General features: G+C 42.1%; 1 long non-coding RNA gene across 1 annotated transcript in view; it reads right to left on the bottom strand.

Annotated features, from left to right (window-relative positions):
* Positions 1 to 299: 299 nt before the first annotated feature.
* Positions 300 to 11,928, bottom strand: part of LOC139014521 (uncharacterized) — a 34,585-nt gene continuing 22,956 nt past the window's right edge. Inside the window, exon 2 of the long non-coding RNA XR_011472242.1 lies at positions 300 to 1,781. This is a non-coding gene — a long non-coding RNA (uncharacterized lncRNA). The remainder of the gene's footprint in view (positions 1,782 to 11,928) is intronic.

The raw sequence follows: 11,928 nt of genomic DNA, 5'->3' as shown, positions 1-11,928 counted from the left end.
GTGGCCCCACCCCCTGTCACACACAGAGCCGCAGGGTGATCAGGGGGTTTAGGCACTGCCCCCTGTAACACTGATCCCGGTGCCGGGAGCCTTGCTGCTCCGCTGATCCCAGTGCTGGGAGGCATATTACCCTTTTACTATATAGGATAGAGGCCTGGTGCATGGGTAGGGGCTGGCTGTTTGCCCTGAAGGGTGTCCTGGATCAGGGTGGGGGTCCCCACTGGGGTGCCTGGCCAGTCTGGGTGAGGGGCTGAGGGCTGTTTTCCAGCTGGCGAGTGACTGAAGCTTCCAACCACTCCTTGTTTTCTTTTCTTTTTTTTTTTATTATGGGCCAGCTTTAGCTCTGAGGCCTCGCTGCTGAAAACATCGATACAATGTTGCGGTCTGGCTGGCTTTCAGTCCGGCTGGTTTCTGGGGTTTTGTTTAGCTTCTTATTTGCAACATAGTACATAGTTGCTTAGAGTTGCAGCTGAGAGGCCGGCAAGATAGGTGGGGAAGCTTGGAGTCCGCAGTTACTGGAGAAAGCAAGCCTCCCTGCTCGCTTCAGTGCATGGCTGCTGGCCGCTATCTTGGTTGTCAGTTAATTTGCATATACTCACTGATTAGCCAATGAAAAGGGTAGCGGTCGTAAGCTAATTACCATGTTTCTCTTTTATTAGTGTAGATTCCCTATGATGCACTTTCCAACCCCCTGATTATTTTGTAAAAACCAATTTGTACTTGATATTTGTGTGCCATCAGAAAGACAAATGAAGTTCTCAGTAGCCAGTGGACAAAATGGCCCATCCTTCACCCACCATTATGAGGCCTACATTCAGATGTCCATGTGTGATCCAAGTGTGGTCAAAGAAATGTGCCTATGAGGCCAGCCTTTCAACAGTTTCTATTCCAGCCTTGTAGCAGCTGGGGGAAAGGAGTCCTTGGGGCTCACACGTGGGCCGGTTTCCCACAGTGAGTGATGACACAGGGGTCTGGAGCCAGAGTTAGCCTTCACCTGAGGTTTCTGCTGCTACACAGAAAACTTAGTGTTCTAAAAACGACTCTCACAAATGCAAGGATTTAGAATTTTGATTGTGACAATTTATGCTGCCATCAAGGGGCAGGACTGACACAAGGGATGCCTCTGATATCCCAAACCACTCGCTAAGAAGACAGAAGGACACAGGGAAAGATTAAGGTTGGAATGCTTAACTAAGTGATTAAGGCTGTACATACTAGTAAGTCACCAGCAGACAAACGGTTCAAACTTGTCATGGAAATAATTGGACATTTCAGGAAAAGTGCTGAGGAGTTATCACTGACAGTACTGGGAAGTTTTGGGCTTCCTTACACAGCTGTTGTTTTAATCTAGAATTACACATTGATGGAAGGCAGAGTGTGTCACCGTGGTATTTGCAAATACTTTATCTATGTGCCTCAGTCCATTACCCTGAGGACGGGTGAGTGACAGCCGAGAGGAAGCCATGAGCTTTAAGAAACTGGTGGGAGAGTCACCTGAGTTCCTACTGCCTGCGTAGGTCGTTCATTTTTTGTAACTCGGTCAGGAGTGAACACAGGTGTATGTGTGTGCGGTACTGTTACCACGACATGAAATGTACTTGGGGGTCGGCGTGGTGTGGGCGGAGGCCTAGGCACCGTGTGATAGATCCCAGGGTGGCCTTTTTTTCTGGCACAGCAGACTTGACCGAATCGGTATTTACATCCTGGTTTTATCTCTTCCTTAGCACCGCAGCTTCTCTTGCAGCGCCCATCTTCTTGCCGGCATTTCTTTGCAGGAAAGGCTGAATAATAAAAGGAAAGACCATTTTACAAGCATGCCTGCCTATTTGACATCTCATAACAACTTCATGGGTCATAATTAGACCATGGCTACAAGCTCAGGGCTGGTAAATACCATGTTTCTAAGAATATTTGTTCCCAACCTCCTATCGGCCAAAGTTTTTGTCTGAAGGTGAGATGAATTTTACCATAAAAGAAAAGAAACTTGCCAGTCACAGGAATGGGAGCCAGTTTTAATGAAGCTACAGTTCCTGTGTGAAGCTATCCACATAAAGTTCATCTTGCCACTGTGCTGGAGTCCTTTACATTGATAATATCCTATGTAGTTAAATTTCCTTGAATACATTCTATTGCCAAATATACATTCCAATGAGTATGTAAAACAAATGTGCATAGTTTTAAACACACAAACAAAAAATAAAACGAACACCCAAATGCCTGCATTCTAATCAGAAATAGAACATTGTGCCCAGCTCTGATGGTTCAGTGGTTGAGCGTCAACCTATGAAGCAGGTGATCATGGTTCAGTTCCCAGTCAGGACACATGCAGGAGGCAGCCAATCAATGATTCTCTCTCATCATTGTTGTTTCTCTCTCTCTCTCTCCTCTCTTCTTCTCAGAAATCAATAAAAATATATTAATAACAAAACTTTCCTTAAAAAAAAGAAGAAAAGAAAGGAAACAGAGCATTGCTAGGATCTGAGAGTAGTGTAGGCTTTCCTACCTGAGAGCTTCATTTGCTCAGGTGATCAGTCAGTGCTGCTTAGGCCAGAAATGTGCCCAGGAGTCAGGTGGGTGTCTTGTTAAAATGCACTCTGCTTCAGTAGGTGGAGTAGGGACTGAGTTTCTGCTTTTCTAACAATTCTCTGGGGGATGCCAATACTTCTAGTCCACAGACTAGCTTTTATATAGCAAGCTTTCAGGACATAAAATACCTCACTAAGTTCCATGTGTTTAATATCCCATATATTCCAAACAAATGCAAAAAAATAGAATTAAAAATTCCATGTAGTTGGAAATTAAATAAGAGGGTAAAAACAAAACTTAGATTAGAAGAGTGGTAAGAAAGTCAGAAGTGGTGAATTCAGGAAACTTTGGGAAAACCTAATTAAGAGAAACAAAAAATGACATCCATAGTGAAATAAAAAAAGATACATCATATTAAAAATAACAAAAGAGATTATCAACAACTGAACACAAATAAAATTGAAAAGCTAGATGAAATGTGAAAATCCCTAAATATAGTCCAGGGATGGCATAGGAAGAAAAGACAAACTTAAATAAATCAAGAAGTGTTTGGAAATGAAATGGTAAAAGACAAAAACAACAAACAAACAAACAAACAAAAAACAAAAAACACTTCTTCTGGGAAGCCCCAGCCCTGGATGGTTTTTACATTTTTTGTAAAATACATATAACGACTCCAGGGTATCACATACACCCACACTGTTATGGTACCATCACCATCATCCATCTACAGAGCTTTCTTCATGTTGCTGCAATGAAACTCTGTACCCATTAAAAAATAACCCTCTTGCCCTGGCCAGTGTTGCTAATAGGTTAGAGCATCGGCCAGAGCACTGAAAGGTCACCAATAGATCCACAGCCCCAGTTGGGGTGCATAGGAAGGCAACCAACCAATCTTTCTCTTTTTCTTTTTCTTCCTCTTTCTCTTTCTGTCTGTCTCTCTCTTTCTCTCTCTCTCTCCCTCTCTTTCTCTCTATGTCAAATCTATGGAAAAAATATCCTTGGATGAGGATTAACAACAACAAAAAATCACCCTTCTCATATCCCTGGCAGTCACCAGTCTACTTTATGTCCCTATGAATCTGACGATTCTATTATGATCCCCTCATACAGTACTTGTCCCTTTGTAACTGTCTTATCTCACTTGGCATTAAGTCTCCAATGTCCATCCACAGTGTAACATGTATCAGAATTTGCTTCTGTTTGAAGGGTAAATGATATTCCCGTGCATGTACTAGTATACACCGCTTCCTCTGTATCCATTCATCACTCAATGGGCATTTGGATTGCTTCCACTTTCTGGCTATTGTGAATAATGCTGTTAGCCTGGGTGATTGTAAAGGTGCGTTCTGCTACTTTCACTGGCGGTCACACACAAAATGTTCCAGAAAATATCTGGGGCTTTGGGTGGGGGGATTTTGGTTTTAAAACCAAAAATTATAGGTGCATTTTCTTTATAGATATAAAATTTAAATATCCTAACTAAAGTATTAGCCAATTCAATTCAACAATGTTTTAAAATACATCTTGCCCTGGCTGGTGTGCTCAAGGGTTAAAGCACTGGACTGGGCACCAAGGGTCACGGGTTTGATTCCCGGTCGAGGGCACACACCTGGGTTGCAGGTTTGATCCCCTGCCCCAGTTGGGGCCTGTGTGGGAGGCAATCAATCTGTGTCTCTCTCACTTCCATGTTTCTCTCTCTCTCCCCCTCTTCCTCTCTCTCTTGCACTTTATCTAAAAGTCAGTGGGAAAATATCCTCAGGTGAGGATTATCAAAAAACGACAACAGCAAAACACCCACATCATGATCAAGCAGGTTTTATTCTGAATGTAAACTACCCTCCCGAAGCATCCATCTTACCTAAAAACTGCTGTTTGAAATTTTAACGCTGCTATTTTGGCTTCTGTAAACATTTGCTTGCTCAAATAATAAGGAAAGTAAGACTACTCCCATTCCAGAGAAGCTGTAAACTATGCCCCAGACAGAGTTGTCGTGCTGCACCAGGCCAGGCCTTGAGATATGGTCTCATGGCCCCCTCCCAGCACGAGGGCTTCTTTCTCAGAAGGCCCAGAAGTCTCATTCCCAATTTGGGAGACAAAAGACTGGAAAAAGTATAAATAGAGACATTTTCCTCCATGTTTGGGGGCCCACAATTTGAAAGACACATTTTTCTCTGGGCCTGCACATAATAAAGTGTAACTTGCTTTCTCTAAATGTTGCTTGATTTTTCTCCGGTCTTCTGTAACAATCCACATTAGAAAATATTTTAATGAGATTCACTACCTTTACAGAATTAAGGAGATAAATAATAGAATTATGTTATTTAATACAGACAAACTATTTGATAGAGTCCAATGCTTATTTATGATGAAAACTCCATGCAAAGCAGGAATAGAGGGAATTTTCTTTTAAAAAAATATATTTTATTGATTTTTTTATAGAGATGAAGGGAGAGGGATAGAGAGTTAGAAACATCGATGAGAGAGAAACATGGGTCAGCTGCCTCCTGCAAATGGGGATGTGCCTGCAACCAAGGTACATGCCCTTGCCCGGAATCGAACCTGGGACCCTTCAGTCCGCAGGCTGACGCTCTATCCACTGAGCCACACAGGTTAGGGCGAGGGAATTTTCTTAATTTGGTAAAGGTTATTCATCAAATTCTAAAGCTAACATTATTTAATGGAGAAACTAATATCCAATGAGGTCAGGAAAATAAAAATACTCTCTATTATTGCTATTCTTTAAAATAATAGTGGTGGCCCTGGTCAGTGTTTAAAGGAAAAGACAAAAGAAAACAGAAGTACGAGGATTCGAAGGGAAGGGATGAAATTGTCATCCATTCTAGCAATTATGATTAAAATATTAAAAAGGAACTAACAAATTCTTACAATAAATATGAGTTCAGTAATTATGTCAGATGCAATATTACCTTAAAAGAATCAATAGCACGTCTCGACACCAACAATAACTAACCAGAAATTAAAATAGATAGCATAGCTACGAAGTATCTTAAATGTGAAGGATATCTAAGACCTCTATGGGATATGTCTTAAAACTCTAACAGAAAAATGTGATCTTGGATGGAGCGCCTTAATTAGTATATATGTTCACTTTCCCCTAAATTAATCAATTGCAATGCTAATCAAAATTCAAGTGGGATTTTTTGAGAGACTTGATTATTTTATTTTAAAGTTTGTAATGAAGAATAAAGACCATGCAGAGCTAAGGTTTTTTTTTTTTTAAAATAAGCAAGACAACCGAAGGACTTGTATGCATGTATATAAGCATAAACAATGGACGCAAGACTCGAGCGTGGGCTGGGGAAGGGGTGAGAGCAAGTGCCAGGAGGTAGGGTAGGGGAGGACAGGTAAGGGGGAGGAGGTCAATGTGGGGGGAAAAAGGAGACATATGTACTACTATTTGTAATACCTTAATCAATAAGATAAAATTTTGTTTTTAAAAAGCAAGACAAAGGCTTGTCCTTCTAAATACTGACAGACTATAAAGTTTGTTACAAAAAATAAAGCATAGTTACAAGAACAAGGAAACTGGTAGAGCAAGTAAAATAGACAGTTTGAAATAGATACGTGCTTAAACAGGAACTTTATATGCAATAGCAATGGAGAAAGCATCAATTATTTCGCATACGGTGTTGGGAAGCCTGGTTCACTCCATGAGAAAAATAAAAGTGGCCTTACACATTCTGGTTGGTGTCTTAAAGATCTAAACATGAAAGGCAAAGCTAAAAAGTTATTGTAAGATAATGTCACAGATTTCCTTTGAGACATACGAGTGGGAAGAACTTTAACGAAACCACCAAGGCAAGGTTGAATTTGTTTAGATCAGAATTACTTATTTTTGTTCAATGAAGAACAGACATATCCTGGGCACAATTCATAGATAGTTCATGACAGATTCGGGGATAATATGCCCAGTTCCTAAAGACGACTAGGGAATAACATAAAAAATAAAGAACTCCTGCCCTGGCCAGTGTGGCTCAATTAGTTGAGCATCATCCCATGCACCAAAAAGTTGCCCGTTCACTTCCCCATCAAGGCACATACCCAGGTTGTATGTTCAATCCCCAGTATAAAGTTTGTGATTGGAAGAGAAGTAATAAAAGAGCTCATTGAGAAGGAAGTGAGTGAGCTATGAGATTCACTGGGGAAAGAGTGCACCAGGCAGAGAAAGCCCAAGGCCCAGAGATTTTGCACAATAATAAGGTGGCTGTGGTGACTGTACAATGAGTTATGTGGAAATAATTGAAGAAACATAATGGAGGTTGAGATCACACAATGTCTTGCAAGTCATTGAAGGAAGCCATTCAGATATTTTGATCACAGAATAAGAGAAATGCCATTGCAAACAACAGTGTACTATGGCCTAGCCATCAGACAGGTAAAAATGCTGAGTGTTGGAGGGATTGTGGTGACATGGTAAGTCTTGTGCACTACTGGTGAGAGGTATGAATGTTCCCTGTCCCTGTAATTGTCACTGGTTTTTATGCTTCTTCCTTACGTGTAAGGGCTGTCCAAGATAAAGCATGAAGACTTTATGCTTCTCTTATCATCTCAACTACTCCCTCCAAGGGGATTGCCCAAATTTATATCTCCTACCAGACCAGTCAGACTTAAAACCCTAGAACATGTAATATTTCCTTCACTACCCTCATGCTCTGAGTTCCCATGATTCGAGGATTGCTTTTACAAAATCTTGCACCTCCGTCTCTTTCCTAGTCTCAACACCTCCACCAGAACTGAAAGCAGACACCACCAATCCCACACAGACTGAAAAATTACTCAAAACCATAACAGCTAACAATTTCTACTGGCAGTGTCCTGAAAGATCTGTAAGGGAGGACTTCGTGGAATAAAACACTTTACACTTACTTTTACCCTGACCTTTGACCTCAAGGAATCTATTCTATATATATCCTTGTCAAAGTATGAATGGATACTTAATAAGTATGTTCACTGATGTGTTGTTAGAAAATCAGAAAATTCCCAAAAGACTTTGCATAAATTATCATAAGTGGAATTTCACAAAGAATAAGTCAGATCTTTAGGTGGTGACATGAAAAGATGGTCACAACACATTATTAAGTGAAAGGAGAATGCTGCATAACCATGTATATAGCATGTTATTTTTAAAGTATATATATATTATTTCAGAGAGGAAGGGAGAGAGAGAGAGATAGAAACATCAATGAGGAGAGAGAATCATTGATCAGCTGCCTCTGCACACCCCCCACTGGGGACTGAGCCCACAACCTGGGCAGGTGCCCTGACCAGGAATCGGACCTCCTTGTCCATAGGTTGATGCTCAACCACAACTGAGCCACAATCTCGCGGCACATGTTACTTTTTTATAGAAAAGAAACAGGTTCGTTTTTATATGACTTTATTCATACATTGAAATGTATCTTGAGAAATATACAACACAGGAGGAAGCAGAGTACTTTGAATAAGAAACTATTCAGGTCCACTTCAGCAGCAATTTCACAGGGCTGGGCATGACTCTAGATAAACTTTAAAAAGCAGTGATATTAAACCCTAGACTTTCATTGCTCTATTTCAATACAGTTCTGCAGATATTTTCTGACCTGTTTGCCAAATTCTAGAATATGCAAAAAAAAGGACTTCGCTTAAAGCTACAACTGGACTTTTAGGGCCAAGAAAAACAGAAAAGTGGGCTCTAGGAATCATTTCCAAGAGCTGACACAAGCTGGGAAGAGAACTGAAGCAGTTAAACTCTCATCTGGTTCCGTAGGTGGCTACTTGGAATTTTCCCAAAGACAACTCTGGCTGGTGGGGTTGCCTCTGTCTAGTAAGGAAGGGCTTGTCTTACCCTTAGGTTCTACACCTGCTGGGGACAGAGTCCCAAGGGAGAGAACCTGGGAGCTGCCGGGGTGAGGGGAACAGTAACACATTGGAATTTCCAGGGCCAGAGGCCTTTTCACCTCCATGTGCGGAGTTTCCCGGGGTTCTGATTACCTGGGATCACTTGTGGTAGGAACACAAGGGCAGTAAGAGTCAGAAGCAGGAGTTTCATGGTCCTTGGGAAGTAGGCGGCAGTGGATCCGGGAGTCCAGAACACTTTGTACAGTGTGAATCTGAACTGGAGTTTTATTGTCCTCTCTGGGCACTAAACTGGAAAGATAAAAGCTAATTCATGTGGAACAGCAGTCTATTGGCTGGCACACGGATTGAGCATCTGATACCGGCCCTGGAGGTCAAGCAGATGATTAGATGTCACGGGCCTTTAGGGTGTGTTTGGAGATATGAAGAGTGGCCTCCCCGCTGGCTTCCCCAGGCCTCTCATAAGGGACCTGCCTTCTCTGCTCACAGTCCCTCCCACCCCGGCATATGCCTGCTTTTAAAGTGTCTATTGACTTGTGCGTTTGCCCCCACTGGATGTGAGATTCCTGAGAATAAGGACTGTATCTCTCATTTTTGAACCCTAAGGCACAAAGCACTTTCTAGTGAAGGTTTGTGGAAATAAAAAACATGTCAATCTATATTCCAAAAATCTTACATTGGTGTCCACCAGGGAAGTGACTTGCCCAAGGTAATAGAGCTGGTTTGCTGGAGAATTTGGGGGAGAGAATTTATAATAGGACTCAAAGTGGGATGTTATGCAGTCATCAGAAATGCACCCTCCTGCCCTAGCTGGTTTGGCTTAGTGGATAGAGCATTGGCCTGCAGACTGAAAGGTCCCAAGTTCAATTCCAGTAAAGGGCACATGCCCGGGTTGCAGGCTCTATCCCCATTAGGAGACGTGCAGGAGGTAGCCAATCAATGATCCTTTCTCATCATTGATGTTTTTATCTCTCTCCCTCTTCCTCTCCCTTTCTCTCTGAAATCAATAAAAATATCCTATCTAATAAAAGAGTAATGTGCAAATTGACCATCACTCGAACACACAAGCTGGCTGCCCCCATGTGGTCAAAGATGGCCATCCCCATAGGTACACAAGATGTTCGCCACAAGATGGCTGGCAGGGGAGGGCGGTTGTTGGCGATAAGGCCTGAAGGGGAGTGCAGTTGGGGCGACCAGGCCAGCAGGGGAGAGCAGTTAGGGACAATCTGGCCTGCAATGGAGGGCAGTTAAGGGTGACTGGGCCAGCAGGGGAGGGTAGTTAGGGGCAATTCGGCAGTCAGGGAGCAGTTAGGCATTGATCAGGCTGGCAGGGGAGTTGTTAGGGGGTGATATAGTGGGCAGGCAGAAGCAGTTGGGGGCAAGCTGGCAGACAGGCAGGTGAGTGGTTGGGATCCAGCAGTCCTGGATTGTGAGAGGGATGTCCCAGATTGGAAAGGGTGCAGGCTGGGCTGAGGGACAACACCACCCCTCTGCACAAATTTTGTGCACCGGGCCTCTAGTATTTTTTTAAAAGATTAAAAAAAGAAGAAATGCACCTTACTCAAGGCAGCTCCACAGGAACTTGATATGTTACTTCTGACATGGGCTCCCTGGAGGCCATTGAAGCTCTGGGATCATGTGTGAAGGCCTTGACATTCAGATCAGCCCCTGGGATGCAGAGCCCCAATGTGACCTCTAGAGTCAGCCTCGTCCTGAATTGTTTACATCCCATTTTCACCCTATACCAACTCCTGCTTCCTCTTGTTTACTTGGTCCTAAAAGTACCTGTAAAGTTTCAGAAGAGGGTGCTGACTTTCCTTTCCTGGGTTTGATGACCATGCCTGTGAAAATAGACAATAGGAATTGGCAGGGTGGCCATGTGGATGAGCAAACTGGAGTGCCCAGTATGGGCTATTCAAACCACTTTTAGGTTAACACCGCCTAACAGGCAGAGCTCCTTTACTATGAAATGTCTGCTCAGAGAGGTCTAGGGTATTCTCTAACTGGTTTGTCAAGCTGAGGCTAAGTGATAAAATAAGAGGAATTTCTCCAAGGAACAAAGAGTAGCTTTTCTAGTTCCATCCAGGCATAAAAAAAATCTATATATTAAATTTATGAATGGTGTCTCTCAATGTCTTATGATGAGTGAGATACCTGGCACTTTCTAAATGGAGGGCCTTGAGAAAAACCATTTTTGGGGTCACACTACAGAAAAGCAGGAATGTTTGGACTACCCCCAGCCCAATTCGTAGAGCCTGTCCTAATGTCTGCAGTGGTGGTAGTGCGAATGGAGAAGGGTAATTTCTAAAAGAACATGTTCTGAAGGGGAAAAGCCTATTACAGGGGAGAAGATAAGTGCATGCAGTTCGTGTATCACAGTGAGTCTCTGGCCCAGTGCCCACTCTGGCCATCCTTGTCACGGGATAAACTGAGGTCCTGCCCATCACTAAGTATACCTGGAGGGTGTGACATTGTTGTTTATCTGTCTATTGGACTTCTATTTTGCTGAAAGTTGCTTTCACTTTTTTAAACAGCTTTATTGAGGCATAATTAAGAAACAAGAAATTGTACTTATTTAACGTATGCAATTGGATAATTTTAACATGTATGTACTCATTAAAACTTCATCCCCATCAAGAGAATTAACATATCTGCAACTTCCCCCAAATTCTTTATGCCTCTTTAAATTGCCCTCCTTACTTCTTATTGCATTCTCCCTCTACCCCTAGATGACTTTTGAGCTACTATTTGAAACCATACATTAGTTTGCATTTTCCAGAACTTACCCAGTTAGACTGGATTGTTTCTAGTTTGGGCTATTCCAAAAGGGATAGTATGGGCATTCACGTGCAAGTCTCTATTTGGACATATGTTTTCTGTTCTTTTGGGTAAATATCTTGGAGTAGAATGGCTGGATAACATGGTAGGCGTCAGCTTAACTTACTAGGAAATTTCCACTGTGTTTTCCAAAGTGGCTGTACCATCTTGCATAGCTACCAGCAATGTATGAGGGTTTCAGCTCTCCACATCCTCAACAACACTTTATATATGATCAGTCTTTTTAATTTCAGCCATTCTAATGGGTGTGCAGTGATATCTGATAGTTAGGTTAATTTATAACTCCCTAATTACTAATAATGTTGAAGATCTTTCCACCTCTTAAGTGGTTTTCGCTATTATAGATCCTTTGCATTTCCATATGAATTTTAAAGTCAGTATGTCAATTAAAAAAATAACTTACCAGTAACTTAGTTGTGATTGCATTGAATCTATAGATTAATTTTGACAGAATTGACACCTTAAAGGTATTGAGTCTTCCAACCCATGAACATAATACATATTTTTAAAAATATATTTTATTGATTTCAGAGAGAGCAAGTGAGAGGGAGAGAGATAGAAACATCAATGATGAGAGAGAATATTGATCAGCTGCCTCCTGCACACCGCCTACCGGGAATCGAGCCTGCAACCTGGCCATGTGCCCTGATGGGGAATCAAACCGTGATCTCTTGGTGCATGGCTCGATGCTCAACAACTAAGCTA

Source organism: Myotis yumanensis, unplaced genomic scaffold, assembly GCF_028538775.1.
Source record: "Myotis yumanensis isolate MYYU_CA2020_CCGP unplaced genomic scaffold, mMyoYum1.0.hap1 SCAF_7, whole genome shotgun sequence".
NCBI classification, from domain to species: domain Eukaryota; kingdom Metazoa; phylum Chordata; class Mammalia; order Chiroptera; family Vespertilionidae; genus Myotis; species Myotis yumanensis.
Note: the sequence above shows the minus strand (reverse complement) of the source record. Positions and strands in the feature narration are given on the sequence as shown.